Here is a 5675-nt window from a genome sequence, read left to right as displayed (position 1 = left end):
CCCAACCCCAGTTTCACTACTGACATTGCCGCCAAGCCAGTGCAGTTCTAGAGGCTTGATCAGACCCTCCCCTCCCTTCACAATATGGTTTACTTTCCAGACATTATCTGCCCTCTGTCGGTAGACAGGGCGGATTGCCAAGTGGTGATGACACATATTCCAACATCCCTGGTTAATTTCTAGCCAGGGATGTGTTGCATGTTATCCCCCTCTTCCACCATGTTTTCTTACATTCTCTACTATTAATAAAGGCTGAATGGTTTAAAAAAAAAAGCAGCACAACAAACTTTATCTCTTTAGTTTTTAGTCTTATTTCTGTTTTTCTGCCTGACAACAGACAAAAATATGTTCCAAACAAACTTTACAATGATATATTTTACATTTCCCCTGAACAAATGTGCAGAATTGTGAAAATAAGACCTTCTTTTTGAGTGTATGTGTCTCGTCCCTGCCGGTTTTGGGAATGCATTATTATGCATTAGACTGCTCTCGACCTTCTTCAAACCGGTGCTACAGTCATATCACCGGTTTGTCTGCTCCTCTATGCCTTCTCAAGCTCATCTCGTCTCTCTTCTTCTTTAGATTAATTAAAGAGCCTCTTCCCTTGGCAGAGTTTGGCTCATTAGCCACACAGACCCTCTCTGTACTCTGTGCAAAGTGTGGAGGTGAAGAAAAAACGGCCTCCTTTCGGTTTCTATTTACATCTGTAAGGTTGCACTGAATAACCCCCCCCCCCCTCCTCGCTGTATAAAAGAGTTCAGGACTACATGTAGAGTCGTGATTAGAAAAAGACGAAGTGAATCACAGATGCAATTACTCACTGGCTCACATCAAGTGAAGTCAGCGGTGAAAAGATAAGGAGAAGCCACGAACGCTTAACGCCGAATCCGAAGTGGTTATCAACACACGGATGATGTGGAAGAATAGTTAAGGAGTGTGCAATATAAATCTCAGTTGCCGCTGAGTCAGAAGATCAGTTTAGTAACTGCAGCTGTTAATAAAAAAATTTAAAGTGTGTTTCTAGATGCTGTTTTCTTTTAGTTTTATTGTGAAATCTTCCCTTGTGCATCATCTATCAGAGCTTTTTGGCTGCGTCACCCCAGAATACCCTTCACCTTCACCACAGCTCCTCTTCTTTGATGTGTTAAACATGCATGTGTTGGTGTGTGTGCTGACCTGAGGGGTGCGCATGTGTATGTGTGTGTGTGTGTGTGTGTGTGTGTGTGTGTGTGTGTCTGTTCGTCTGTGGGGAGATAGGGGCTGTCTGTGTGAATTATAGATGAGGACATGGGGGCGATGGCCAAGTTAAAAGGGAGGGAGCAGAGACCTCAGAGGAGAGGCTCTGCCAGATTTACTGGCCCGGACCCCCAGGTCGGACCAACACACACCACGAACGCAGTCTGAGCAAACCACTGCAGCTTCAGCAGCCATGTCATGACCTTAAATCATCCCATTCCCCGTTGTTAGTTTCCTTTTTATACACATCTGTCATTTTTATTTCAGTGAAATCAGTGTGGGTTTTTAGAAAAATGGGGCTTTATTTCACTTCAGTGTCCCATTAAGAACCCAAGTGACACTAAGGTGATTTAAAGTACAGTGGGATTTTTAAGTAACACAATCATACTTCCTTTTCTTTTCTTTTTTTAGCATTTGGCACCTGCTAGTTTTTAGCATTAGCAACTAAGCCTTCAGGTGACATAATACAACTTCTGGCAGCCATGCTCAATGTCCTCAGGAAACTAGGACTATGTAACTACATAAAGCCTGTTTTAGGCCTTTTGTAGTGCTGGAAATTCCTGTTCGTGTCAGTATTGGGTGCTTTGCATAACTTTTAGTTAGCTATGGTCAAAAAAGACTGTACCAAAGACGAGACTGCGTCAGAAATCAAATGATCAAAAATCTATAGAATCATGATTCTAAAGACGAATGCTGGATTATGTCCGATAATGCTCTGCCGTGTGGTGATTTTTGACACTGTGGCCACAATCGGCGTTGCAGGTCACGTGACACGCACTGGCCCAAAAGGACTTTTCCCTTGCACAATCAACCAATCGGACGCCTTGAAATATAACCAGAGTTTGATCCAGTTTCCCGGCTTATTGGATTGTCATTTGTTTGTGGCTCGCTGTACATTACTGCTTCCTTTTCTGAGCTTACTTCCAGCTCTCCCTTTGGCCCTCAGTTATGGTGCCAGATGAGTTTTAAAGTGCCAAAATCAATTCAGAGCTTATGAAGAATTAAACAAATGCACCTACTCTTTCATAATGGGCTGACTGTTGCAACTCTGCATCTTAAAGGCTGTGCATGGTTGAGTGATGATTAGGATTTGGGTTAATTAAACTCCTTCGGTCGATGAGGCAGAATGAAGAGATTGGCAGTAATGCAGAAAGCGGCGCGGCAATAAAACCGAACCAGATAATTTAGAAAATGTCTTTCTGTCATTTCCCCTTTTATCTCCTGTGTTGGCTCATTCCAGCGACGAGGTTTATCAGGCCTTTTAGCACGGGGCCGAGATTAGGATTCATTTCCTGCTTGCCTCGTCTCTGATGATGAAGTCAAATCTGTGGATTAGGTCAGCTTCTGACCTCCTTCCCCTCCTTCCTCTATCGTTGACTCTTCCCTTCCTCCATTTCTGTTTGACCCATTTGGCCTTCGTCCTCCTGGGAGGAACGCGCAGGTCAGGATGAAAAACCCGTACGTCTACTGTGCTCCACCTTTTCCAGGGACTCGAGACAGATTGCTTGTTTGTTCAACCCTGTTTGTGCTTTCCATTAAATCCACCAACCAAGACGCGCTGGTTGGGTTGATGGCTGCCTTGGGTCACTGATAAGATTGTGGAGATGTCATATTATCAGCATTGGGTCCTGTAAAAGCTGTAATGAATGACTTCGGAGATAAGATAATGGCAGATACTTTCTGTTGAGACAGGCTTTGGAAGGAACAGAGGCTGGTTGCATTTTCTACAGCTTCACAGAGATGAAAATATAAAAACAGAGATCAAAAAGACCAGACATGTTTTCACTCATTAATCCACTATTCTCCCAATTAGAGTTGCATCAATTGCAGAGATCACAAGTTCCTGTTATATATGTATATATTTATTATGAGTTTCTATCAGTCAGATTTAAAAGATTTAAAGAACTTTGTTGAGGAAGTATTTGTGTAAGAGAGAAGGGATCATTACTGTGACTGTTGAAAACATGTGGCTTTCTATTCCTGTCATGCTCCTGATATTTTTGGGCTGAGCGGTAACTATACTTCTCTCTCTCTCTCTCTCTCTCTCTCTCTCTCTCTCTCGCTCGTCGTCCTTTGCTTTTCCTGGCTTTAGCTTCTCTGGCTGGCCATGCAGCCTTCCCCCAGAAGAGACATTACTTCCTGTGTGACTGTAGTTTCCTTATTTTTTTTTTCTTTCTGCGCGTGTCTTACTATTTTCTTCCCTCTCCGCACTCCTTGCTTCCCTCAGAGAGTAATTTATGCCTTTGTCTCCTCTCGATATGCAGTTGTTTAACAAATTAGAGAGAGAAAAAAAAAACCTTCATAAATGAGTGGAGGAACATAACAAATGCTCATCCTTCCTTTGAAGCTGTTTTGGGGGCTTTTGCTTTAATTTGTCACCTTTTCTATGAATGTAATTCATCAGCCCTTCAAATTAAAAGCTCATCCCAACAGTGGTTTTGCACAGTGTAGTCCACTTAAGGCAAACGGCATGTGTTTAGTTATTGCCAGCCTTTTTACAAAGAAATATGGAGTCATTGAATTGCCAAAAACAAATTATTAATATTGTTATTTTATTTTTTCATATTTTCTCTCCTCCCTTATGAATCCATATATTTTTATGTTATCATAACCATGAGGCATGATGACCAAAGCTACAAAAATAAGACCTAGGTTGTAGTAAACTGTAACGATCCTTTAATGGAAGACTAAAAATACTTTTCTTTCCTCCTCTGTGAATTCCCTTTCCCTCTCTTTTTCACTCCAAGCTTCTCTTCTCTAATAAATCAACCTCCTTCCTGTTTGGAGAATCCCTGTTCTGCGCTCTTTGCGTCCCTCTACTTCACCCTCTATCTCTTTTGTCTCTCCGTCCAACCGCCTGTTTTGGCGCCAGAACCCCCCGATGGTGCTTTCACACTGTTTTAATGTTAACAGGATGCTCTGTGTTCTCCCTCCTTACAGTCCCATAGCAGAACAAACGTGCAAATCTGTCTTTCTTCATGGCCGGCTTAAGCCTTAACTCATCCCCTGGCTCAGCCCCAGTGGACCAATCCAGGAATTTGACAAATCTTAAAAAACAGCTCACTAGTGGAGTCTGTCTAGTTGGCAAACTGAGGACACGTTCACTTGTAATCACTTGTTTGTGAGAAATAACCACTGTGATCACTTTTTAGATTATTATCATCTCTCCAGTTGCCTTGGGAACTCTTACTTTAAAGTTTCTCAGCTTTTCATTTTCTCTTAAGTTTGCAGTTTTAGTTCAGTAGAAGCGTCTGAACATGTTTCACCTGCAGTTTGGAACAATACGATACTTTGGCTTTTTTTAAATTAAATTCCCAGCATTTGCATATTATTAATTGAAAGATTAAAAGAAAATAACAAAAAAAAATCATACATTTGAGGGATATATGATAATACGAACAATGCTAGAGAATAATACAAGTCATTTTAATATAAAACAGCATTTCTAAAAATGACTCGACATAAAATGCATGACACAGCTCAATGAAAATGCAGCAATACGAAAGAGAAAAAGATGTGGAGTTAATGCACATGCACACACACACACACACACACACCGCTGTTGTTTTTGGCTGTGCTGTTATGTACAGAACATCAGCAGCAGCTTAAAAGAGCTACAAGGCCTTCACTGAGGTTTGGATTCACGCTGCTGGCAGACTCCAGGTTACAGAGATAAGCCGCTGTGCGTATGCATGGCTGTGCTGAACATGAGGCCGAGATGACAAAAAAAAAGCCCCTTATTTGATTCTGGACTAGCTAGGCAGGATTGAGAGGTTCGGGTGTAGAGGTGTCGGTGAGTTAAATGGGCTCAGGCTTGTCTCATTTATATAACTTTTACTTCAGTGGTCTCCTAACATGGTTTCCCTCTCTCTTTTCTTGCATCCTTCACGCAGGTCTGAGCAGACTCTCGGCCCTCCTCCGTTTCACCCATCAGTGAAAGCAGCTCTTCAAGTCCGGTAAGCTAATGGAAAAAAAAAAAAACATGCATGTGAAGAGTCGACAGCTGTGCACTTGCTATGCGTCGGGACGCTCAGTACCTATTGTTACTACTAAATAAGCCAGTTGGTAAGATTTTAGGTTTATATAGTTGTGATTAAGGTTAATTTAAAACAGACACAGGGTTTTAATGTTGTAAATTTAATTACAAAGACTATTTAAAACCCATTAAAGTCCACTAATTCCTAATAATTAAAGGACTGATATTATAGACTCCATACTACTCCATCCTCTGGTCCCCATGAATGTCTGCACGGACCAATATTACCATCCACAGCGCCACTCTCTCTCAGCTAAAAACTCTGTATTGACTCAAACATTTTTTAGTCTCTTTTGCTGGAATACTTTGCTTTTCAAGTGCAATGCTTCCTCTCGCACCTAAATATCTTAAAGAATAACATGGAAGTCTGGCCTGCTGCCAGATGGTATACTACACCCCCCCA

General features: G+C 41.7%; 1 protein-coding gene across 1 annotated transcript in view; it reads left to right on the top strand.

The window, feature by feature from the left end:
• LOC111665265 (uncharacterized) overlaps nucleotides 1-5675 on the top strand; it is a 55414-nt gene that overhangs the window by 23636 nt on the left and 26103 nt on the right. Inside the window, exon 3 of the mRNA XM_087177685.1 lies at nucleotides 5130-5192. The gene's annotated coding sequence lies outside the window, so the exon portion shown is untranslated. The remainder of the gene's footprint in view (nucleotides 1-5129; nucleotides 5193-5675) is intronic.

This window comes from Seriola lalandi, unplaced genomic scaffold, assembly GCF_002814215.2.
Source record: "Seriola lalandi dorsalis isolate HSWRI2012SDOR001 ecotype SW California unplaced genomic scaffold, Sedor1 jcf7180002054630, whole genome shotgun sequence".
In the NCBI taxonomy this organism is placed as follows: Eukaryota; Metazoa; Chordata; class Actinopteri; order Carangiformes; family Carangidae; genus Seriola; species Seriola lalandi.
Note: the sequence above shows the minus strand (reverse complement) of the source record. Positions and strands in the feature narration are given on the sequence as shown.